The sequence below is a fragment of the Moschus berezovskii genome, chromosome 13 (genome assembly GCF_049115385.1).
Source record: "Moschus berezovskii isolate FMDL1 chromosome 13, NW_MosBer_1.0, whole genome shotgun sequence".
Taxonomy (NCBI): domain Eukaryota; kingdom Metazoa; phylum Chordata; class Mammalia; order Artiodactyla; family Moschidae; genus Moschus; species Moschus berezovskii.
In genome coordinates, this window is record NC_142472.1 from 90,996,583 (window position 1) to 91,023,289 (window position 26,707).

General features: G+C 46.0%; 1 pseudogene; it reads left to right on the forward strand.

Moving 5' to 3' along the window:
* The first annotated feature begins 9,239 nt into the window (after positions 1–9,239).
* Positions 9,240–9,441, forward strand: LOC148775890 (small vasohibin-binding protein pseudogene; annotated as a pseudogene).
* The last annotated feature ends 17,266 nt before the right edge of the window (positions 9,442–26,707 follow it).

Sequence of the window (26,707 nt, forward strand, 5' to 3'; positions counted from 1 at the left end):
TGCCGAGTTGGCTCCCACAGGCCAGGAGGGATGGTCTGAAAAGGCCAGGGGTCTCCAAATGGAGGAAATAGGCTGCAAGTGTCAGAAATTTTTATCTCTGTCTTATGTGGCAGGAGGAAACTAGTGTTATATTTTTTCCCCTTCTCTATATAAACTTAAAAAGTGGTTTCTCTTAAAATTCTGTGTGGCCATAACACCTGGTTTCACCTGAACTTAACTTTTCTCAAACCTTGAGCTAACCGACGCATTTTTCTTATGGAAATGTTTGTCTTAAGCTGTGTTAATGTGCTATGTATTTACCCTAGACTCTGTCTTCAAGTCAGATCTGCCTAAAGTCTCAGAATCGACTTGACAAACCAGTATATTATATTCATACATTGTTCTCCTAATCTATGTTAATAAAACTATATATTTGTATGGAAATCTGCCTTTCTTCAGGATTCATGTCAATTGTTTTATGGCCCAGGACGATTCACCTGGTGCCACCATCATCTCAAAATGCAAGTTATGGGTGAGGTGCCTGGTGCCATTCTCTGAGTTTTGAGACATTTCCTTTCTTTAATTAGCAGACTGCTAGTAATGGCAAGCCACTCCAGTACTCTTGCCTAGAAAATCCCATGGATGGAGGAGCCTGGTAGGCTGCAGTCCGTGGGGTCGCTAAGGGTTGGACACGACTGAGCGACTTCACGTTCACTTTTCACTTTCACACATTGGAGAAGGAAATGGCAACCCACTCCAGTGTTCTTGCCTGGAGAATCCCAGGGACGGGGGAGCCTGGTGGGCTGCCGTCTATGGGGTCACACAGAGTTGGACACGACTAAAGTGACTTAGCAGCAGTAGCTATATAACATCGGTTAAAGACTAGCAGCAGGGTACTCTTTCTCTCCCCTTCTGATGTCTATGTCAGAAGCTTTCTCTATCTCTTTTATACTTTAATAAAACTTTATTACACAAAACTCTGAGCGATCAAGCCTTGTCACTGGCTCCTAGATTAAATTCTCCTCCAGAGGCCAAGAAACCTGACATCTTTCGTGGTTCAGTAACAACCTTTCAGGTCCTGATCCAGCGGGCTCTACTGGAAGCTTTCCATTTCCCTACCTGAGTTACCCCTCCTGTCCTCCTCTGGCTGCCTTTTATCTTGCGTCCTCATCTCTGCCTGGGAAAACTTCAAAAAGCAGGTATTGGTAACACATCCTCTTCCTTAGCAAGTGGCAGCCTGGCAATCCTGCAGAAGGTCCAGCAGAGCCCCAGGCAAACCAAGCCACTCACAACACCATGGCCCCTCACTCCCTGTCACTGCAGCCTCTGAAAGTAGAGAAGATGGCATCAGGTAAAGCTGCAGTCACCCTCACTGCCTCGAGGGGGTATTTATGAAGACTTCAAACCAGTCACACCTGGGAAGGGCTGGCTGGCTGGATCAGGCTACCTAGGTCAGTCACTTGTTGTCCATCAGAGGCTTGTGGTTTCATAAAACTTGCTGTGCCATCTGGGTCCAAGGAACAGGTGTGGGTCATGAGGGTCAGAATGGACATGTGGCTGGAGCTCTGGCTTGTTTTCTAATAATTTTATCTGGCCCATGAGTGGGGGATAATTTCAAGAAGACCCTTTCGGCTTGAGAGGAATACATGGGTCAGGGGAGAGGAGGGGGTGGGTGGAGACTGAGGCCCAGTGCCTAGGTGCTGTGGAAGCCTTTAAAAAACCTGCTGGAAGGAGACCACACAGAGTGAAACCCAGGGTCACAAATCTATCCAGGAGCTGCCGCTTGTTAGTTCAGGTCCTGCTCTAAGGCACTCAGGATCACCTTTAAGAAGTGGACTAGAGGGTGCTCTGCAATGAGGGCTCTGGGCACAGTTCCTGGGTGCTAAGTCCTGTGAGGTGCCAGCTCAGATGGGCCCCATGCCCTGGGAGAGACCTGCTCATGTGAGACCCATGGACTGTGGGATACCTGCCCATGAGAACCCCATCCTCCTGGGAGGGATGTGTGAATAAGTGTTCTCTCTGTGAAGCTGGCACAGAGTAGCTTTGTGACTCCCCTGTGGGCAGTGCTGGGATGAGATGGGAACCAGGACATGCTGGGGGCTCCTGAACCCCTGCCTGGGCCCATCCAGAGTGAAGAGGTCAGTAGGCAGGTGCTGGCCACTGCGCTGTGTGAGGGAGGTCCCAAGGGTACCTCTTGTTTCTTCTACTTGGCACCACGGAGGCCCGGGAAAAAGCAGACGGCCTGGCCCAGGCAGCTGGAGCTCCTGGTGAAGAAGGAATTCATAGGGCCTGGACTCCATCTTAGGCCTGTTCATGCTGATCATGCTCGGCCACCTTTCCTATGGACTTTGAACTTTTTGTTTAGTGCCTATAAAACCGATAACAGAGATAAGACCCCCTCCAGACAGGGGAACCTTAAAAATCATATCTAGGTTACTCATCGCCTAAGAGAAAACATACACTGATCACCCCTTCCTCCAGACAGGCCATAAATTTTTCTGTATCTATCGGAGTGTAACCTCGGGCTTATTGATTATTGGCTAACTGTTTGAGCACATAAGCACATAGCACGTGAATGATGGGGTTATTGGGATTGTATTTTTCTTGGTTTATGTAAGTCTCAAGGAATTTGGAATGATGGGTTCAGACACGTACACATGGGGTATAAAAGATTTTCACAAATGTTGGTTGGGGTCTTTGGCTGAGAGGAGACTTTGCCTTGAGCCCGCCAGTGTAATAAACTGCACTTCACTATCTGCATTGTCCTTCTGAGTGAGTTTGTTTCCCGGAACGCATGGCTACAACACTGGCAACCTTCCAGGGGATGTGAGAGGGAAGGACCAGGCAGAATGGGTGTGGGCACCCAGACAGAGTCATGGGGCTTGGGACCAAGGGGGCCTTTCTGGTCTGAGCTGGGAGTGGACAAGCAGATAGTGAATGCAATTTGGGAAAGTGGCCTTGGTGACATGAGACTGACCCTGCTTCAGAGTGATGAGCCTTCCAGATGATCCCAGAAACAGAACTCTCTTGCTGTTTACACTGTTTATTGCACCCATGGCAGGCAAGGTGTGAGAAAGGAAGCTGGAAGAAAACTCTAGGAACTGTAGAAAATCCAGACTTGTTTATTCTTTCCTAATAGTGCAGCAGCAGACACTGTTCACTTCTCTTTTGGTCGACAAAGTAGTAACACAACCATAATGTGGCTGCGAGGGATTTTCAGATGGAGCTTATACAGGTTTACAGAACAAAAGTGGCCCATGGCCAAGCATGACAAACATGTGCGGTGCTGTAAGTGATCTCAGCTGCTACATAACCATATATTTACAAAATGCGGGTTGAGTGTGAGAGATCATAAGTTGAGAGAGCCTGACCACTGCCATCTTGACTAATTTGTTCTTTCCCTACACAGGACTGTGAGAAAAGTGAAGGTGAGTGAATCCTGCTAAGAGGAGGCTCTGTGAGCTGGCCCTGGGAGGGGGTGAAAGGGACAGATGTGGGACCTGCTGTGAATGGGCAGTTACCCTGGGTGGGCAGTGGGCACAGACCCCACTCTGTGGCCCCACATCTGTACTTCTGGGTGGGTTACTTTGCTTCTTGGAACCTCAGCCTCTTGGGCTGGTTGTGGGGTGATGGTGGCATGGACTGACTAGTAATTTGCTCAGGTCCTGGTAGAAAGGGGTCTCATGGAAATTGCACAGGACACTGTCAGTATGGGACTTGCAGCTTGTTTCCCACGGTCTGTCTTCAAGATCAAGAGAGCAAATACAAGCCAATGTGCAGCAGAGCCCAGGGATGGGCTCGGTTTGGTGGGTCTTCCTGTTTCCTGAATCTCAGAGGGAGCAGGCTCTAGCAGGCAGTGGAAGCATGTGGACCTCAAGGCCCAGCATCCCCTGAGTCTAGTGTCTGGGCACCTGGGAGGCACATGGACCAGGCCAGTTTCCCCCTTGACTCTCTTCCTGCTCATAACATGCAAGGTGCAGGCTGTCAGTACAGAGAAACAGGTGTGGGTGAGAAGAGTACACAGGGAAGCTTATGTACAGCGTCATCCACACATGGAATGTGGGCTGGTGAGATGCAGGCAAGCAGAGGGGCAGGAGGTGGGCCTGAGGAAGCAGGATGGGGCTGGGGGTCCCTAGGAGGGGGTGAATCAAGCTTAGCCTGTGCTGGGCCTTGTACTCCGCTGGCATTCCCTCTCCTGGTCCCTGGGGAGGAGGAACAGAACAGCGTTGGTGGAGTGGCCATTCTCGGCCCCAGGCCCTGTCAGCACTGGCCCTTCAGGCTCTGGGTCGGGGAGCCTGTGGAGTATGGGTCCAACTGTGCCCACAAGGGAGTCCCAGAGGGCTTGGTGAGGAATCACTGGTGTGATCATCACCTGTGCAGAAGCTTCCGAGCGAAGGTCCAGTGGAGCTCGTGCCCTACACTTGGGTTTCAAGTCCACAGCACACATCAGCTTCTAGTGGCTCCATTTGTTTTCTAGAGACAAAGCAAAGTGCTAATATGCAGTATGTCCACAGCCCATGAAAATGCATGTCTGATCTGACTCCAAGTGCTGCTTCTGTGTCCTTCGCTACTGGACACCCAGCAGTCAGTATCACTGAGTCGTAACCTTCGGTGGTGTCAGGGAAGTGGGGGATGAGAGCACAGGGTCCAGACCACGAGGGGGAGGGGCCGTGCTGTCCACAGAGCTGGTGCTGTGGCTGTAGGTGCACTGTACCCACCACACAGGTAAGAGACAATTGTCCCCTCATATCATTACCAAATTAAGTCCCATGGGCACTGTTTGGGCCCTAGCCTGGCTGGGGCACTCTGCCTCAATGGGGAAGGTTTCTGTTCTCCATTCTGGTTCAAGCAGGCAAATAACAAAACCAAAACAGACACAGCACAAGCTTTGTTCAGAGGCCGAAGAACGGAGAAGTGGGAACTAAGTTCACAGATCAACTTATCACCTACCTAGACAGACTGGTTCAGTTTTAAAGAGTAAAGACAAAGGGAGGAGGAGTGAGGCTAACGCTGGGGAGGCATGTACATTTGTCCACTGGGGAAGGGGCAGCACTTTTCCGAGGGAGGGGATGTCACCTCCTTTTCATCATTTTTTGGGGCCATGATGTCCAGTCAGGGCACAAGTACATGTGATAATACAGCTAAATTAACATACAATGAGAGTGGGTCTTTTGGACGTCAGATTCATTGCCATCTTGGTCTCAGCTGGTTCCATCTGTTTTTGTTTGTTTGTAGCTTCCTTTCTTATCTCTGTCACTTTGAGACTCATGTTAATTCCTGCTAAAGGTGGGGGTTGGAGGGTTGTGTGCAAGGACACTGTTGCAACAAAAATAGAAACGAGGCTTTTTCCTCTCTGGATAACAAGGAGAATAAAGTGAACAGGCTAGAGAAGAAACAAACTGACCTGAAAGACTTAACCACTCCTAGTTTTAACTGTTACTAATCTATAGTGTCTGTAATCAGATCTGTCCTTCACAAAGCTAACCTGTCACTCCCTGACACTAGGTAAATTACCTCCTGCATCTATCACCTCTAACTCTGCGTGAATTACATCCTGCCCCTGGTGTACATACCAACCTCCCCTTCCCCGCCCCACACTCCCCTGTAGCATTTCAATAACTCTGAGACAAATGGACCCAATTACCAGACAGCCAGACCCAATTACCAGTCTGGCTGACACCCACTGTGACTGTTTTGAAATAATGCAAGAAGAAGACTATATGACCTTCACTACTTTGATCTTTATCACATGCCCTGGACAGGGAACTCAAACTATAAGAGCCCCTCTGACTCCCAGGGCAGAGGATACAGTTCTTGAGGTACTAGCAGGCTCTGTTTTCCCCTTCGCATATCAAAGAATAAAAACCACTTTTATTCTTCTAAAACTCTGTCTCCATTTCTGTTTGGCATGGGTTCACAGAGAGACAAGAATTTTGGCATCAACCCCTATTCAGGGTAGGGTAATGGGTTTTGACCAAGGGTCTGGAGCAGCTCGGACAGCACAATGAGGAAACTGAGATGGGCAGTTGGTTGGACACCTGCACTGAGCCTATGGCCAAAAAGGGAGGTGGTGAGCAGGGGGCCTGTGGCCAGGGAAGGTTCTCACTGTTTACAGGGAAGGTGTGAACGTGGGTCCAGGTGCAGACTGTCTGCAGACACTGCTACAGAACTCCTGACCTTTCCTGAGGATACTGGGTGGGGGCAGGGGATTCAGGCAACAGGGCAGACCTGCTCTGGATGCTTTTGTGGGGAAGCGGGGCGACAGCAACAGGGGCTCTGCCTGAAAAACCCCAGAACCACTCACATATCACTGCCTCCTGTACAATGTCACAAACCTCCATCCATAGTTATTCAGGCACTCTGTCTATCACATCTAATCCCTTGAATCTATTTGATTTAGGTCATACCTGAATGGTCTAGTGATTTTCCCTACTTTCTTCAATTTAAGTCTGAATTTTGCAATAAGGAGTTTAGTATCTGAGCCACAGTCAGTTCCCAGTTCTGGTTCTTGCTGACTTTATAGAGTTTCTCCATCTTTGGCTGCAAAGAATATAATCAATCTGATTTCGGTATTGACCATCTGGTAATGTCCATGTGTAGAGTCTTCTCTTGTGTTGTTGGAAGAGGGTGTTTGCTATGACCAGTGCGTTCTCTTGGCAAAACTCTATTAGCCTTTGCCCTGTTTCATTTTGTACTCCAAGGGTAAATTTGCCTGTTACTCCAGGTATCTCTTGACTTCCTACTTTTGCATTCCAGTCCCCTATAATGAAAAGGACATCTTTTCTGGGTAATAGTCTGGGAACAATAGACTTGTTCCAAGTCAGGAAAGGAGTATGTCACCCAGCTTATTTAACTTATATGCAGAGTACATCATGTGAAATGCCAGTCTGGATGAAGCACAAGCTGGAATCAAGTTTGCCAGGAGAAATACCAATAACCTCAGATACACAGATGACACCACCCTTACGGCAGAAAGTGAAAAAGAACTAAAGAGCCTCTTGATCAAAGTGAAAGAGGAGAGTGAAAAAAGTTTGCTTAAAACTCAACATTCAGAAAACTAAGATCGTGGCATCCAGTCCCATCACTTCATGGCAAATAGATGGGGAAACAGTGGAAACAGCGACATATTATTTTTCGGGGCTCCAAAAATCACTGCAGATGGTGACTGCAGCCATGAAATTAAAAGATGCTTGTTCCTTGGAAAAAAAAATGATGACCAATATAGACACCATATTAAAAAGCAGAGACATTACTTTGCCACCAAAGGAACACCTAGTTACAGCTCTGGTTTTTCCAGTAGTCATGTATGGATGTGAAAGTTTGACTATAAAGAAAGTTGAATGTAGAAGAATTCGTGCTTTTGAACTGTGGTGTTGGAGAAGACTCTTGAGAGTCTCTTGGACTGCAAGGAGATCAATCCAGTCAATCCTAAGGAAATCAGTCCTGACTAGTCATTGGAAGGAATGATGCTGAAGCTTAAGTTCCAATACTTTGGCCACCTGATGTGACGAACTGACTCATCGGGAAAGACCCTGATGATGGGAAAGATTGAAGGCAGGAGGAGAAGGGGATGTCAGAGGATGAGATGGTTGGATGACTTCACCTACTCAATCGACATGAAATTGAGCAAGCTTTGGGAGCTGGTGATGAACAGGAAAGCCTGGCGTGCTGCAGTCCATGGTGTCGTAGAGTCAGACACAACTGAGCAACTGAACTGAGCTCACTGATCAGCTTCAGAATCACTCCTGGTGTGGCAATGAGAAGGGGTGGCCCACCTACCAGAAATGAAGGAAGGTGTGGGGTCTGCAAGGCCACCTCACATAGGCACCTGATGGGAGGCTCCAGGGCTCAGCATAGGCTGGTTTGTTCACAGCTGAGACAGGTCACAGGGTGCAGTGGAGAGGCATGGGTGGGAGGGGCTCTGAGTTGGTCACTCATGACCCTGCATGCCCTCCTCACTCAAGGGTGTCCAGGGTGTCTCTTCCCCTAGTGACGAAGGGCAGAACCCTGACATTCACCCCCACCCCCGTCCCCCTAGGGAAGCTCACTAGAGACTTGGCACTTGACTTGGGTCTGGTCACGTGTTGGTGTCTTCCCTCACCCTCTAAAATGCCAGTGCCCCGAAGGGGAGCCAGGACTCAGCGTGAACCTCATGGCTGGTGCAAACAGCATAGGTTCAGAGGGCTGCACCATTGGGAGGGAGGCTTTACATCAGGGTACAGAGCTTCCCACCAGCTGCATAAGCTTCCTGGGGCAGCAGTGGCAAATGACTACACACAGAGGCTGCAAACAACAGAAGCCTATCCTCTCTCAGTCTTGGAGACCAATGCTACACTTCCTCCAGAAGCTCCAGGGAAGTGTCCTTCCTTCATCTTCCCACTTCTGGGGCTCCACGTGTCCCTGGGCTCATGACCAAATCTCTCCCATCTCTGCCTCTGTCTTCACCTTGTGTCTCCTTTGCATCTGTGTCTCTCAGAAGGATGCTGTCATCAATTTAGGGCCACCCTGATCCAGGATGACCTAATCCCCAGATTCGTAACCAATTATACTTGTAAAGACCTACTTTCAAATAAGGTTCCAGTCACAGATCCTGGGCTCATGACATGGGCATTGTGTTTTGGAGCACCTCCCCCCATTTACCCCACTCTAGCACCCAGTTCCCAGATGCCAGCCTGCCTTCCTCAGGACAGCACTCAGGTTGGTGATGTTCTGTCTTTCTGCATGGAGGCATCTTTCATTTGTAACTGTAACTTAGTAGGGTTGAGTGGGGGGCCCTGCTGGTTGACATCCTGGTTATTCTAGTGGCCACACTATATGTGGGAGCATGACCAGGGTTCCCTGTGCATACTCTACACTGACCACTCAGTGGTCAGGTACCTGCATGGGTTGGACTGGTCCTTGCACCACTGCACCTTCTCGGATATCATGGAACGTGGTGTGTGGGCCTATGGCCAAGATGTGTGGACCCGCCTGAATGCTGGGAGCCTTCCTGCCTGCCCTGTGGCCTCCAGCCTGCCCCCTCACACCCCCCCCCACAGACCCTCCAGTCCTGCTGTGGAAACCCTCATCCAGTCGTGGACCCCTGTGCCTGCCATGGAGACCCCCCATCCCATTGGCCCTGAAGAAACTTGCTGGTAGGGGTGAGAACTTGGGCATGAAGAGGACAGGGCAGTGGCAAGCCTGGACTCCAGGCCTGCAGATCAACCTGCTTCTGTCCTATCCAGGTCAGTGCTCACTAAGAAGTCTACAGAAGACAAGTCATGGATCCACCTGCATGTAAAGAAAAACCCAGAGTTAAAGAGCCTACCAGCAGAGTGGAGGAGACCAAGCAGAAGTCAGCCCAGCAGGAGCAGAAGCAGACAAACAGCAGGGGTCTGTGCCCTCAAGAGCTGTGACAGGACTGGGGTGTCTCGGGAGCAGCTTGGTGGCTTCTGTGAACAGATGCAGCCTCCTGGAGAGTGAGCCAGCCCTGTGTCCAGAGCACATGGGGCCCTGGAGGCTTGGTTTTTGAATGTGTAACCAGTCTCGAGTAAAGACGTCCCATTTGGAGCTTTACACAACTAGACAAGAAGGCGTTTATGTTATGAAATTAAAAGACGCTTGCTCCTTGGAAGGAAAGTTATGATCAACCTTGATAGTATATTAAAAAGCAGAGACATTACTTTGCCAACGAAGGTCCGTCTAGTCAAGGCTATGGTTTTTCCCGTGGTCATGTATGGATGTGAGAGTTGGACTGTGAAGAAGGCTGATCGCCGAAGAATCGATGCTTTTGAACTGTGGTGTTGGAGAAGACTCTTGAGAGTCCATTATACTGCAAGGAGATCCAACCAGTCCATTCTAAAGGAGATCAACCCTGGATGTTCATTGGAGGGACTGATGCTAAAGCTGAAACTGCAATACTTTGGCCACCTCATGCGATGAGTTGACTCACTGGAAAAGACTGTGATGCTGGGAAAGGTTGGGGGCGGGAGGAGAAGGGGACGACAGAGAATGAGATGGCTGGAGGGCATCACCGACTCTGTGGACATGAGTTTAAGTGTACTCCGGGGGTTGGTGATGGACAGGGAGGCCTGGCGTGCTGTGATTCATGGGGTCGCGGAGAGTCGGACATGACTGAGCGACTGAACAACAACAACAACAACAACAAATCAATTAGCACCTCGGCACCAGGACCTACCCGAGGGAATTTCTCATGAACAGGGACCAGGCCTGGGAACTGAGGGAGTCGGCCTCTTAGTGATGCACTGTGGCTAGAATGCTTCATTCCTGGGAGGTCGTACAGACTCAGCTAACATCCACCCGAGGTCTCTTGTCCCTCTGGTTGACGGGCCCCAAGACCTCCCCTCCCTCCAAGCGCTTTTCTCAGAGGCTCCCAGAAGTCCCTGAAGCTATTATACTTGGGGTTAGTTATGGTGAAGGATGCAGAGTAAAATCAGCGAGGACAGAGGTGAGGAGCAGGGTCCAGTCTCCTCGCCTGTGGAAGCCTGGAAGACCACCTGAGTCCCAGGGTGCAGGGTTTACTGGGCTCTGTCACAGCAACATGGGGCCACCACGTGCCTGATCTCGGCGTCCAGACCCAGTGGGGAACACAGGAAAAGCTACCATGCACCATGCCATCAGCACAGACCAGCCTGGAGCGAGGTCCAAGGAAAAGGACACTCCTGTAAGACTCAAGGTGACCTCTGGAGCTAGGAACAAAGGCCTGACCTCTCGGTGTGTAGGTGACCCCACACCACAAAGGCCCTGGTGCATTGCTCATTCTGAGTAGTCAGCGTGGGTGTAAATGGGTCAGCCAGTTCCCATGTGTCTCAGCCTGTCACCACTGACTACACTGCCTCGCTCTGCTCACAGAGTGAGGCCAACAGAGGGACAACAGGGTGGGAACAAAGCCATGTCATGGCAGGCTGGGTAAGAAAGGGTCCCAGGAGTGAGAACTTGGCTGCCCTTGCCTGTGAGCCAATAGCAGACATCCACCCTTATGACAGAAAGCGAAGGGGAACTACAGAGCCTCGTAATGAAAAAGTTCATGAAAAAGTTGGCTTAAAGCTCAATATTCAGAAAACTAAGATCATGGTATCTGGTATCATCACATCATGGAAAATAGATGGGGAAACAGTGGAAGCAGTGAGAGACTTTATTTTCTTGGTGCCCAAAATCACTGTAGATGGTGAACTCAGCCATGAAATTAAAAGACGCTTGCCCCTTGGAAGAAAAGTTATGACCAAACTCGACTTCATATTAAAAAGCAGAGACATTACTTTGACAACAGAAGTCTATCTAGTCAAAGCTGTGGTTTTTCGATTAGTCATGTATGGATGTGAGAGTTGGACTATAATCTCTTTAACAAGTGGTGCTGGAAAAACCAGTCAACCACTTGTAAAAGAATGAAACTAGAACACTCCCTAATACCATACACAAAAATAAACTCAAAATGGTTTAAAGATCTAAACGTAAGACCAGAAACTATAAAACTCCTAGAGGAGAACATAGGCAAAACACTCTCCAACATAAATCACAGCAGGATTCTCCAGGACCCACCTCCCAGAATATTGGAAGTAAAAGAAAAAATAAACTAATGGGACCTAATTAAAATTAAAAGCTTCTGCACAGCAAAGGAAACTATAAGCAAGGTGAAAAGACAGCCTTCAGAATGGGAGAAAACAATAGCAAATGAAGCAACTGACAAATAATTAATCTCAAAAACATATAAGCAACTCCTGCAGCTCAATTCCAGAAAAGTAAATGACCCAATCAAAAAATGGGCCAAAGAACTCAACAGACATTTCTCCAAAGAAGACATACAGATGGCTAACAAACACATGAAAAGTGCTCAACATCACTCATAATCAGAGAAATGCAAATCAAAACCACCAAGAAATGCAAATCAAAACCATCAGAATGGCTGCTATCCAAAAATCTACATGTAATAAATGCTGGAAAGGGTGTGAAGAAAAGGGAACCCTCTTACACTGTTGGTGGGAATGCAAACTAGTACAACCACTATGGAGAACAGTGTGGAGATTCTTTAAAAAACTGGAAATAGAACCGCCATACGACCCAGCAAACGCACTCCTGGGCATACACACTGAGGAAACCAGAATTGAAAGAGACACATGTACTCCAATGTTCACTGCAGCACTGTTTATACTAGCCAGGACATGGAAGCAACCTAGATGTCCATCTGCAGACGAATGGATAAGAAAGCTGTGGTACATATACACAATGGAGTATTACTCAGCAATTAAAAAGAATACATTTGAATCAGTTCTAATGAGGTGGATGAAACTGGAGCCTATTTTACATAGTGAAGTAAGCGAGTAAGAAAAATACCAATACAGTATACTAACACATATATGTGGAATTTAGAAAGATGGTAACGATAACCCTATATACAAGACAGCAAAAGAGACACAGATGTATAGAACAGTCGTTTGGGCTCTATGTGATAGGGTGAGGGTGGGATGATTTGGGAGAATGGCATTGAAACATATATATTATCATATGTGAAACGAGTCGCCAGTCCAGGTTTGATGCATGATACAGGATGCTTGGGCCTGGTGCAATGGGATGACCCAGAGGGATGATATGGGGAGGGAAGTGGGAGGGAGGTTTAAGATGGGGAACACATGTACATGTCAATGTATGGCAAAACCAATACAATACTGTAAAGTAATTAGCCTCCAATTAAAAAAAATAAATTAAAAAAGTAAAATGAGAAGGTTGAACAAACATATATCAAATGTAAAAAAAAGAAAAAGAAAGAAATCTGAGCGCCAGAGAATTCATGGTTTGAACTCTGGTGTTGGAGAAGACTCTTGAGAGTCCCTTGGACTGCAAGGAGATCTAACCAGTCCATCCTAAAGGAAATAAGTCCTGAATATTCATTGGAAGGACTGATGTTGAAGCTGAAGCTCCAATACTTTGGCCAACTGATGAGAAGAAATTTCTCATTTAAAAGACCCTGATGCTGACAAAGGCTGAAGGCAGGAGAAGAAGGGGACCTCAGATGGTTGGAAGGCATCATCGACTCAATGGACATGAGTTTGAGTAAACGCTGGATGTTTGTGATGGACAGGGAGGCCTGGTGTGCTGCAGTCCATGGGGTTGCAAAAATCGGACACAACTGAGCAACTGAACTGACTGACTGACTGACTCTGTGGTCAGTCATGTCAACCCACATCTCCCGTGGGGCTGAATTTCCCAAGTCCTGGGGCAGGGTCATGCCGGTGTATACAGCAGGGTGCACAGCAGTGCATGCAGAAGGCCTGACGTCTGCCCTTGCCATTCAGTAGGGACCTGGTAAGGGTGGAGCATCCCAACAGGACACAGGGCTGACCGCGAGGAGGGTGTTGGGGTGAAGGATTTAGGAGCATTTGGAGGCAACCCTCACCTGTTAGCACATGAATGAGGACACTGACCAACTGTGGGCAGGAAGGGGAGTCGAGGGACGGTCCTGGGTCATCCCCAAGGCTGGATGAGGGGTGTGGAGGCGCAAGTGTCGGAGGTGGTCCCTGTTGGGCAGTGTCGAGCCCCACATCCCTGGAAACCACCCAGTGTCCAGCTAGACCCCAGCCAGGAAGACCAGGGAAGCCCATTCACACTGCTGAAAACACTGATGTGAGGTGTCCACTCTCTTCTTTACCTGGCACAGAAAAGGTCAAACTGAACTGGAGAGAGGGGGTTCAGGTGGAAAGTGTGGGTGCTTGGAGCCTAGAGAGGAGGGTTTCCAAATGAGGGGGTGAGGCCACGGGGAGCAGGAGAGGGATGGGGGGGCAGGGGGACAGTAAGTGAGTTCCTGGCACTGGAGCATGTCCACCCTCTCTCAAGCCAGCCCCCTTTCCTGAAGACAAGGTCTACAAACACGGGGCCCCTGGAAAGGGATTGCTGTCTGGATGGTTCCCTGAGGCTGGATGTTTCTGGGGACACAGGCCAGTCTGGTGGCCCTGGTGAAGACAGCACTCTTTCTGAGGGAATGAGGTGGACACTCAGTCCCCAGCCTGTGGGTGATCTAGTCCAGTGTGGGTCATGTCTTTTCCTGGGGGTCCCTGGGGCTTTATCCTCACTGTGTGGGGTACAGGAGGGGAGGGATGGATCCTTCCTGGTGCAGCTGTTCCTGGGCTCTCATGGAGGGCCTCTCTGGCCCATAGATTCAAAGGCTTCAGTCACCACTGCTCTGTTGACACCCTCCTCCAAGAATGAGGCACAAGGACCTACCCTGTGAAATGGGGCGCCTGGGTTGGGGAGCTCGTAGGTCACTTCTCAGATGGCCACACTCAGGTCAGGAGGTGGGATGGGGGTGGACTGCAGGCACTTGCCGTGGTCACTACATCACTATGGCATCTTTCTCAGGCCTGAGGTGCCCAGTGGATGGGGGAGGCATTGGTAGCCATACCACAGGGAGGACTGGGCCAGGGGTCCTGGATCACGAGTCACTCCTCCAGGAAGGGGTTTGACATCCAGGGGGAAGGCAGCTAGTGATGGCCCTGGGTTTCCCAAGCACAGTACCCTGCCCCACCCAGACCAGGTTTGGGATTCCTGTGGCCTTGTCCTCAGATGGGTGTGTGGGGCATGTGGGAGGTATAACAGGGAACACTAACACTTAGGCCTGGAGCCCGAGATCCAGGTGTTGGGGGCCGGCTCCTCCTGTTGGTTCTGTGGTCAGTCAGTTCCAGGTCTCACCTATCCATCTCTGTCTCTTCCCTCACCTTGCCTTCTCCCCCATGAGAACTGCACCCACCCCCTCACCCCCACCCCACACAAGTCACTGACCTCATCTCAACCTGGACAGCTCTGCGGTGGCCCATCTGCACACAAAGCCCCATTCTGAAGTCCCAGGGAGTCTATCTTCCTGGGGCCTCTAGAGATGACAAATCCTGGTGGTCGACGCAACTCATGGGGACATGGGGGGAGGTAGGGCCTCCAAGGCTAGAATCCAGAAGCCTCATGGAGGAAGCAGTGTCCTGACACAAGGAGGGTGGATGAATAGGCTGCGGCAGGAGAGAGGCCAACTGGGGACCACCCCTGCCCTCTGGGGAGTGAGTAGTCGCTGGAGGGCCAGGCAAAAGCTGGCAGGATGGGGATGGCAGAGGTGGGTGGTCTGGTGTGCAACATGGGGCATAACATAACAGCAACCATAAACCATAACCTATAACCTAGCCTGCACATAAGTCCCAGCCCTAATATTAACCCTCCAAACCACCAACACCAAGCCAAATCTAATCAAATCACACAAGTACATCATAAAAATGAAAACTATACCAGTATACCATATAAATATGAATGCAAGAATTCTCCACACAATTAGAGCAACATGAAACCAACAGAACATTGAATGGATGGTGCCATAAGTACCATTTCTACACCAGAAATGCCAGGTTGTTCCACATATTAAAACCAAGCAGTGCATTGAACCACTATAAGCTGTGAAGTAGAAACTCATGATCATTTCAGTTACTGAAGAAGGTATAATCAAAGTCCAGCTCTGTCTCATGATACAAACACTCAAAAAAGTAGGAATTAAAGGAAATTTGTTCAGTATGAGAGTAGTATACAAAGCCAGAGCAAACTTTATGTTCAATGCAAAAAACTAAGATTTACTCTGAAATCAGGAACAAGACCAGGAAGCTGGCTTTTACACCTGTTACTTAGTAGGATACTGGAAGTTGTACTCAGAGTTCTGAGGAAAGAAAGAAAAGGCATTCATGTGTGAATGGAAAAATTACAACCATGTCTACTCACAGAACACAGATCACAACACCATCTTACATATAAAACTTCCTATAACAACAAAAATTATTTGACTAGTCAACTGAGTCAGCAAAGTTATAGGGCAAAATAGCAATTTACAAAAACCTATCTTATACATATACACTAGCAATAAATACGGAGAAAGCAATGGCAACCCACTCCAGTACTCTCGCTTGGAAAATCCCATGGATGTAGGAACGTGGTAGGCTGCAGTGCATGGGGTCACAAAGAGTCGGACATGACTGAGCGACTTCACTTTCACTTTTCACTTTCATGCATTGGAGAAGGAAATGGCAACCCACTCCAGTGTTCTTGCCTGGAGAATCCCAGGGATGGGGGAGCCTGGTGGGCTGCCGTCTATAGGTTTGCACAGAGTCTGACATGACTGAAGCAACTGAGCAGCAGCAGCAATAAATAATCTGAAAATGAACTTATGAAAATAATTCCATTTTTAAATGTTGACATTAATATTTAGGAATATATCTAATCAAGATACAAGACTTGCTTTCATGTAAAATGTTGTCTGTACATTTGAAATTATTGGAAAATAAATTACTTTTCAAAACATCATGTCAAAACCATGCCAGAAAAACAGAGAAAACATCAAACTTCCACATAGAGACCAAGCCTTACCCAGATGCAGTTCACCCAAAGTTCACATGGACTTTAGAGGCATTGTGAGAAGACTGTATTAGGGCTTCCCAGTATAAAGGACTTCCCTTTCTTCCCTGTTGTGGATGACCTTAATGAGGTAGAAACTGGGATTTTGAATTCTAATTTTCCACCTCATTTCACCAAAAAACTATTAGAAATAATGAATTCAGTAAAGATGCAAAATCAATACACACAAATCAATTGCATTTCTAAACAATAATACACACAAATCAAATGCATTTCTTTGAAATGTGGTGCTGAAGAAGACTCTTGAGATTCCTTTAGATGACAAGGAGACCAAACCAGTCAATTCTAAAGGAAATCAACACTGAATATCCACTGGAAGAACTGATGCTGAAGCTCCAATACTTTGGCCACCTGATGCGAAGAACTGACTTGTTGGAAAAGACCCTGATGCTGGGAAAGATTGAAGGCAGGAGGAGAAGGGGGCAACGGAGGATAAGATGGTTGGATGGTATCACCAACTTGATGGACATGAGTTTGAGCAAGCTCTGGGAGTTGGTGATTGACAGGGAAGCCTGGTGTGCTGCAGTTCATGGTGTCACAGAGACATGACTGAGCGACTGAACAACAGCAACAAAAACAATAACAATGAACCATCTGAAAGGAAAAACTGTACTTACAGCTACGTCAAAAAGAACAAAATATCAAAGAATAAATTTAACAGAGGATGTCAAAGACCTGTACACTGAAAACTTGATGACAATGATGAATAAATTGAAGACATAAATCACTGGAAAGATACCTGTGCTCATGGAACAGAAGAATAACTATTGCTAAAATATCCGTTCTACCCAAGGCACCCAGTGAATGCAAGCGCTCCTAAAATTCCAACTTTATTTTTCAGAGAAATGGAGCAAATACTCCTCATATTTGTGTGAACCACAAAGGACCCCAAAAGCAAAGGCAACCCTGAGAAAGGACAGCAGGCTGGAGGCATCTCCCTCCCTGACTCCACACTACATCTGGTGAAGCTACAGGCACCCAATTGTGCGAAATTAGCACAAGAATAGGCACATGGCCCAGAAAACAGGACAGAGCGCCCAGCATTCAGCCCACACGGATGGGTCCCTTATCTATAGAAAAGGGGCCAAGGACTCACCAAGGTGAAGGACAGCCCCAGCAATAAACCGTGCTGGGAAAACTGGACATCACATCCAAAGACGGGTCCTGGACACCGTCTACACTGCACATAAAACTGATTAAAACCACAGCTTTCCATACCAAGCCCTTCTGGATTGTCTGAAAAGAGCAGTCATTTGCACACATGAACCTTCTCCAAACTTTTTCTCAATTTTTCTTCTTGACGTCGCCTGGGTCATCAGGAAACCCAGCTCCCATCAGTATGGAGGCTGCCCCGTGTTCTCCTGAAGCTGAAAACCCATCGAGTTCCAAGGAGACTGAGCTCCAGTCAGTAGAGAAGCTGACCTGGGAGTCCCAGCCAAAGTCCTGCGCTGCCTGAGGAGACACAGCTCCCCTCAGCTGGGCTGAGCCGGGGCTGCAGGGAATATGCCTGCGGGTGTCAGCGATGCGGGTAGAGGGCCACCCTGTGGTCAATACGGAAAGTGCCAACCAGGCCTCCCTCACATGTCACTGGGCACAGTGGCCCCTGCTGTCAGAACTGCTGAGTCTGTTAAACTGGAAATTTAAACTCAAATGAAGACAATATCCCATAACTTTTCTAAAAACAGGTGAAGAATAATGAATTGTAAACCATATGGAATGAAATAAATGTAGACGCAAAGTTTATAACTTACACAAAATTCTCTCAAAAACATTCATAGACAAATTTCAAATGCAAAATTATTCAAAGTTATAGAGAAAAACATAACACAAAATTGACATGAGCTTGGGTTTGGTCAAGTAGATCACAAGCTTTGTAGTTTTAACAAACAACACACACACACAAAAAAACAATCCAGAAAGAAATACAAGGGATTCAGTGCACTTTATAAAATTAAAGACTTTTACTGTGTGAAAATCAACAGACACACAAAACTGGGGGGGAAAAAAAACTTGCAAACATATCTAATAAAGGTTTTGTCTCAAATTATACAAAGAACTCTGACACAACCTCGTTAAGATTAAGAAAGCGCTAAATGGACAACTGGTCAAAGAAGGTACACAGTACACAAAACTATGCCCAGGACTGGGGGAGTAGAGAAATAATGGCCCAATTCAACTCCTTGAGCCATGTGTAATCTTGGGCTAGTCACGTCCTTCCTGGAAGCCTCCAAGAGATGGAGAGGGAGGAAGGGGAAGAGGGCCAGTTAACCTTACACCTAACTAATGCTGACCATACTCACCAATTTTATTCAACATAGTGTAGCAGGAGGAATAGTGGAGTGGGTTGCCATTCCCTTCTCCAGCAGATCTTCCTGACCAAGGAATCAAACCCAGGTCTCCTTCATTTCAGGCAGATTCTTCACCATCTGAGCCACCGGGGAAGCCCTCCTTGATTTAAAAAATACACTGAAAATCTAGAGTAATCAAGACGATATGATATGAGAATAAAAGATATACACATAGATCCACGGGACAGAATTAAGAGCCCAGAAATAAGCATATGCATATATAGTCAATTCAAGACAAAGGAGGTGAGCCTGTTACCAAAACTATTACAGCCTGACACACAGTGAGGCCCATCAATACTTAACATTAGAATTTGGAACTGTCAAGTCGATTTATTTCTCTTCCTCAGTTCTTGTCTCATCAAAACAAAAGTTTGGAGTCATGGACCAAAAGGAGTGGAAAAACAGATAGGTTACAGCTCATCTCAGCTCAAGCAGACAGATCTTTTATTAGTCTGACACTCCCATAGGAGTCCTCCTCAACCGTCCTATCGATTGCTCTTGGCTTCCCCCTTCTATACTTCCATGTTCCTCCTTTTGTCTACGCCTGGTTCAAAGGAGGGCTTACACCCACCACCAGTCAATGAAAGGGAATGCAAATGGGCATATGCTGAAGGTTGATCAAGAATTAAAAGTTACGTAACAGCAAGCTGTCTTGTTTGTGTCTTCCCATAATTCCATCTGTTATAATTAGAGAAAATTCATGAGCCTTTAATGGATTCCTAACTGCCTAACTACCTGAGGTTACTGGTCATTTTGTATCCACTGTGCCTAGGGCAGATATGCAGGAATTGAAAAGTTTCTGTGATTATTTTCTAGCATGTCCATTAGCTCTCCTGGATCAGCTTGCATTCCTTTCTGCCAGGCCTCCCTTCTTTGTTTATGTCTAACTTCTTATTAACAGAACAGAGAAAGGTCTATTACAGATTCATACAAAGACATGGGTGGCTCATGCCTTGCTGCTGCTGCTGAGTCGCTTCCATCATGTCCAACTCTGTGTGACCCCATAGACGGAAGCCCACCAGGCTCCCCCGTCCCTGGGATTCTCCAGGCAAGAACACTGGAGTGGGTTGCCATTTCCTTCTCCAATGTGTGAAAGTGAAAAGTGAAAGTGAAGTAGCTCAGTCGTGTCCGACCCTTAGCGACCCCATGGACTGCAGCCTACCAGGCTCCTCCATCCATGGGATTTTCTAGGCAAGAATACTGGAGTGGCTTGCCATTGCCTTCTCCGGGATCATGCCCTAAGAATCCTAAAATTACTAAAAGCCCCAATCTGTTCCCTCCAGCTCATCTGAGCCCTCCAGCTTATCTTCTGGCCCAAGGCTGGGAAAGCTGGAGGGCCTCCAGCAGAAGCCCTGAATCTGCCTCTTACTTCACTCTCCTAATGACCACCACACTACCAACCCTTGACTGCATCACTTCCCCAATGGTCCCTCACTGACAGTTACCAGTGGGCAGGGCCCACTGCGGCACTCATGGATAGCTGAGCAGGAGAACTAATGGTCACCCATTGACAGTTGGTTGTGGGTGGGGACCACTGAAGCACCCAGTAATGGCTGAGTAAGACCTGTTGCTCAGTAACAGGGTGCAGAGAAATGAGGCCCAGCAATGGCACTTGCTAGGGGCTGTGCTCATCCTGTTCTATTACAGGACTACACAATGGGGAAAAGAGAGCCTCTTCAGGGAATGGTGTTGGGAAAACCGCACAGCCACATGCACAAGAATCACACTGGAATCCTTTCTCATACCATCTACAAAAGCAACCTCATGATGAATCAAATACTTCAATGTAAGGCCTGAAGCCATTAAACTCCTAGAAGAAAACATAGGCAGTACGTGCTTTGACATCAGTCTTAGCAATATTTTCTGAATCTGTCCACCAAAGCAAGGGGAACAAACCAATGGGACTCTATCCAACTGAAAAGCTTTCCAATGGCAAAGGAAACAACTCACAAAATGAAAAGGCAGCCTACTAAATGTTAGAAAATATTTGCAAAAGTGTATCTGAAAACAGGTTTATATCCAAAATAGACAAAGAACTCACACAACATAACCTCCAAAAACCCAATTAAAAATTGGGACCAAACACTTTGCTGACAATAGCCAAGACAGGGAACCACCAACATGTCCATTGATTGGCAAGTGGATAAGAAGTTTACATATATATATGTACATACATACACACATAATGGTATATGATTAAAACACACAAAAAATGCTGCCTTACAACCACATGAATGGACCTAAAAGGTACCGTGCTAAGTGAGATATAGAAATGAAAGAGAAATATCTTATAATATCACTTGTATGTAGAAACTAGAAAATAAAGCAAGAAAATACATAACAGAAATGGACTCAAAGATTCCAAGAACATACTGGTAGTTGCCAGAGAGGGGAGGTGTGAGGGCATAAGTGCAAAGTGTGAGAAAGATTGAGAGGAACGGAATTCAAATTGTAAAACAAATGTCGTGGGGATGTAATGTACAGACTAGGAAATAGATTCCATGATACTGTAATAACATGGATGGTGATGAATGGTTACTAGACATATCTTGGTCATCATTTTGTAATGTATAAAATTGTATCAGTTCAGTTCAGTCACTCAGTCGTGTCCGACTCTTTGTGACCCCATGAATCACAGCACGCCAGGCCTCCCTGTCTATCACCAACTCCCGGAGTCCACTCAAACTCGTGTCCATAGAGTTGGTGATGCCATCCAGCCATCTCATTCTCTGTTGGCCCCGTCTCCTCCCGCCACCAATCCCTCCCAGCATCAGAGTCTTTTCCAGTGAGTCAATTCTTCGCATGAGGTGGCCAAAGTGTTGGAATTTCAGCTGCAGTCCTTCCAAAGAACACCCAGGATTAATCGCCCCTAGAATGGACTGGTTGGATCTCCTTGCATTCCAAGGGACTCTCAAGAGTCTTCTCCAACACCACAGTTCAAAAGCATCAATTCTTCGGCGATCAGCTTTCGTCACAGTCCAACTCTCACATCCACACATGACCACGGGTAAAACCATAGCCTTGACTAGACGGGCCTTGGTGGGCAAAGTAATGTCTCTGCATTTTAATATGCTATCTAGGTTGGTCATAACTTTCCTTCCAAGGAGTAAGCGTCTTTTAATTTCATGGCTGCAATCAGCATCTGCAGTGATTTTTGAGTCCCCCAAAAATAAAGTCTGACACTGTTTCCACTGATTCTCCATCTATTTCCCATGAAGTGATGGGACCAGATGCCATGATCTTTGTTTTCTGAATGTTGAGCTTCAAGCCAACCTTTTCACTCTCCTCTTTCACTTTCATCAAGAGGCTTTTTAGCTCCTCTTCACTTTCTGCCATAAGGGTGGTGTCATCTGCATATCTGAGGTTATTGATATTTCTCCCAGCAATCTCGATTCCAGCTTGTGCTTCTTCAAGCCCAGCGTTCTTCATTATATACTCTGCATAGAAGTTAAATAAGCAGGGTGACAATATACAACCTTGACACACACCTTTTCCTTTTTGGAACCAGTCTGTTGTTCCATGTCCAGTTCTAACTGTTGCTTCCTGACCTGCATACAGGTTTCTCAAGAGGCAGGTCAGGTGGTCTGGTATTCCCATCTCTTTCAGAATGTTCCACAGTTTATTGGGATCCACACAGTCAAAGGCTTTGGCAAAGTCAATGAAGCAGAAATATATGATTTTCTGGAACGCTCTTGCTTTCTCCATGACCCAGTGGATGTTGGCAAATTGATCTCTGGTGCCTCTGCCTTTTCTAAAACCAGTTTGAACATCTGGAAGTTAACGGTTCACATATTGCTGAAGCCTGGCGTGGAGAATTTTGAGCATGACTTTACTAGCGTGGGAGATGAGTGCAATTGTGCTGTAGTTTGAGCATTCTTTGGCATTGCCTTTCTTTGGGATTGGAATGAAGATTGACCTTCTCCAGTCCTGTGGCCATTGCTGAGTTTTCCAAATTTGCTGGCATATTGAGTTCAGCACTTTCACAGCATCATCTTTCAGGATTTGAATTAGCTCAATTGGAATTCCATACCAGAAAATTAATATCAGTTCAGTTCAGTAGCTCAGTCATGTCCAACTCGTTGTGAGCCCCTGGACTGCAGTGCGCCAGGCCTCCCTGTCCATCACCAACTCCTGAAACTTGCTCAAATACATGTCCATCGAGTCAGTGATGCCATCCAACCATCTTGTCCTCTGTCATCACCTTCTCCTTGTGCCTTCAACCTTTCCCAGCATCAGGGTATTTCCCAATGAGTCAGTTATTTGCATCAGGTGACCAAAGTATTGGAGTTTCAGTGTCAGTGTTAGTCCGTCCAATGAAAATTCAGGACTGATTTTCTTTAGGATTGACTCATTGGATCTTCTTGCAGTCCAAGGGACTCTCAAAACTATTCTCCACACCACAGTCCAAAAGCATCAATTCTTCACAGCTCAGCTTTCTTTATAGTCCAACTCTCATATCCATACATGACTACTGGAAAAACCATAGCTTTGACTAGACGGACTTTTGTTGGCAAAGTAATGTCTCTGCTTTTTAATATGCTGTCTATGTCGGGCACAGCTTTTCTTCCAAGAAGCAAATGTGTTTTAATTTCATGGCTGCAGTCATCATCTGAAGTGATTTTGGAGCCCCACAAAATAAAATCTCTCACTTTTTCCATTGTTTCTCCATCTAGTTGTCATGAAGTGATGGGACCAGATGCCATGATTTTAATTTTCTGAATGTTGATTTTTTTTTATGTACACCCAATCAATATTTATTTATGAATATATAGACGTATATACACATAGATGTATGTAATGATGTATGCTAACAAGTTGAAATAATCAAATATCATTTCTAACCCCAGGGTATATTGTGCTTTCATGTGGATTTTTAAGCAACTTTTTCACTATCCTCTTTCACTTTCATCAAGAGGCTCTTTAGTTCTTCTTTGCTTTCTCCCATAAAGGTGGTGTCATCTGTATATCTGAGGTTATGGCTGTTTTTTCTGAAATCTTAATTCCAGCTTGTGCTTCATCCAGTCCGACATTTCTCATGATGTCCTCTGCATATAAGTCAAATAAGCAAGATGACAACATACATTCTTGATGTACTCCTTTCCCAGTTTGTAACAAGTCTGTTGTTCCATGTCCAATTGTAACTGTTCCTTCTTGACCTGCATACAGATTTCTCAGGAAGCAGGTCAGGTAATCTGGTACTCCCATCTCTTGAAGAATTTTTCACACTTTCCTGTGATCCACACAGTCAAAGGCTTTGGAGTAGTCAATAAAGCAGAAGTAGATGTTTTTCTGGAACTCTTTTGCTTTTCTAATGATCCAACAGATGTTGGTAATTTGAACTCTGTTTCCTCTGCCTTTTCTAAATCCAGCTCGAACATCTGGAAGTTCACCGTTCATGTACTGTTGAAGCCTGGCTTGGAGAATTTTGAGCATTACTTTGCTAGTGTGTGAGATGAGTACAGTTGTGCAGTAGTTTGGACATTCTTTGGCTTTGCCTTTCTTTGGGATTGGAATGAAAACTGACATTTTCCAGTCCTGTGGCCACTGTTGAGTTTTTCAAATTTGCTGACATATTGAGTGCAGTACTTTCACAACATTGTCATTCAGATTTGAAATATATCAACTGGGATTCCATCACCTCCATTAGCTTTGTTTTTAGTGATGCTTCCGAAGGCCCACTGGACTTCACATTCCAGGATGTCTGGCTCTAAGTGAGTGATCACACCATCGTGGTTATCTGGGTCGTTAAGATCTTTTTTTGTACAGCTCTTATGTGTATTCTTGCCACCTCTTCTTAATCTCTTCTGCTTTTGTAGGTCCATTCCATTTTTATCTTTTATTGTGCTCATCTTTGCATGAAGTATTCCCTTGGTATATCTAATTTTCTTGAAGAGATCTCTAGTCTTTCCCATTCTATTGTTTTCCTTTATGTCTTTGCATTGATCACTGAGGAAGGCTTTCTTATCTCTCCTTGATTGTCTTTGGAACTCTACATTCAGATGGATATAGCTTTCTTTTTCTCCTTTGCCTTTGGCTTCCCTTCTTTTCTCAGCTATTTGTAAGGCCTCCTCAGACAACCATTTAGCCTTTTTGCATTTCTTTTTCTTGGGGAAATTCTTGATCAGAGCCTCCTGTACAATGTTACAAACCTCCATCTGTAGTTATTCAGGCACTCTGTCTTTCACATCTAATCCCTTGAATCTGTTTGTCACTCCCACTGTATAATTGTAAGGAATTTGATTTAGATCATACCTGAATGGTCTAGTGGTTTTCCCTACTTTTTTTCAATTTCAGCCTGAATTTGCCAATAAGGAGTTCATGATCTGAGCCACAGTCAAAGCCAGGTCTTGTTTTTGCAGATTGTCTAGAGCTTCTCTATCTTTGACTGCAAAGAATATAATCAATCTGATTTTGTTATTGACCATCTGGTGTCCATATATGGAGCTTTCTTTTGTGTTTTTGCAAGAGGGTGTTTGCTATAATGAGTGCATTCTGTTGGCAAAACACTGTTAGCTCTTGCCCTGCCCCATTTTGTACTCCAAGGCTAAATTGCCTGTTACTTCAGGTATCTCTTTACTTCCTTTGCATTCCAGTCCCCTATAATGAAAACGACTTCTACTTTTGTTGTTAGTTCTAGAAAATCTTGTAGGTCTTCATAACCATTCAACTTCAGCTTCTTCAACTGGAAATTAATATTGGGTTGGTCAAAAGCTTTGTTCATGTTTTCAGTAAGATGGCTCTACTAGGATTTAGTTGTCTTTATTTATTAATTAATTTATTTTTTATTGGAGGCAAATTATTTTACAATATTATATTGGTTGGTTTTGCCATACATTGACATGAATTTGCCCCGGTGTACATGAGTTCTCCCTCCTGAACCTCCCTCCCACCTCCTTCTTCCCTTTATCCTCCCTCTGGGTCATCCCTGCACACCAGCCTCGAGCATCCTGTAACATGCATCGACCCTGAACTGGTGATTCGTTTCACATATGACAAAATACATGTTTAAATGCCATTCTCCCAAATCATCCCACCCTCACCCTCTCCCACAGAGTCCCAAAGATTGTTCTATACATCTCTGTCTCTTTTGCTGTCTTGTATACAGGGTTATCATTTCAATCTTTCTAAATTCCATATATATGCGTTAGTAAACTGTAATGGTGTTTTCTTTCTGGCTTATTTCACTCTGTATAATAGGCTCCAGTTTCATCCACCTCAAAAGAACTGATTCAAATGCATTCTTTTTAATGGCTGAATAATACTCCATTGTGTATATGTAGCAAAGCTTTCTTATCCATTCGTCTGCAGATGGACATCTAGGTTGCTTCCATGTCCTGGCTCTTATAAACAGTGCTGCAATGAACATTGGAGTACATGTGTCTCTTTTAATTCTGGTTTCCTCCGTGTGTATGCCCAGGAGTGTGATTGCTGGATCATATGGCAGTTCTATTTCCAGTTTTACTTTATTTGAAATAATTTTTAAATTGTATTTTGACAACTGTCTTATCAGAATGCATCAGCTAAACACTCACCCTCTGATGGACCATGGCTGTTTGTTCTTCCCATTGGATCTCGGACACCAAAAAGCACTCAGCATAGAATAGGCATTCAGGAAAAGGTCAGTCTTCATTCCAATCCCAAAGAAAGGCAATGCCAAGGAATGCTCAAACTACCGCACAATTGCACTCATTTCCCACGCTAGTAAAGTCATGCTCAAAATTCTCCAAGCCAGGCTTCAGCAATATATGAACCGTGAACTCCCAGATGTTCAAGCAGTTTTTAGAAAAGGCAGAGGCACCAGAGATCAAATTGCCCACATCCACTGGATCATGGAGAAGGCAAGAGAGTTCCAGAAAAACATCCATTTCTGCTTCATTGACAATGCCAAAGCCTTTGACTGTGTGGATCCCAATAAACTGTAGAACATTCTGAAAGAGATGGGAATACCAGAC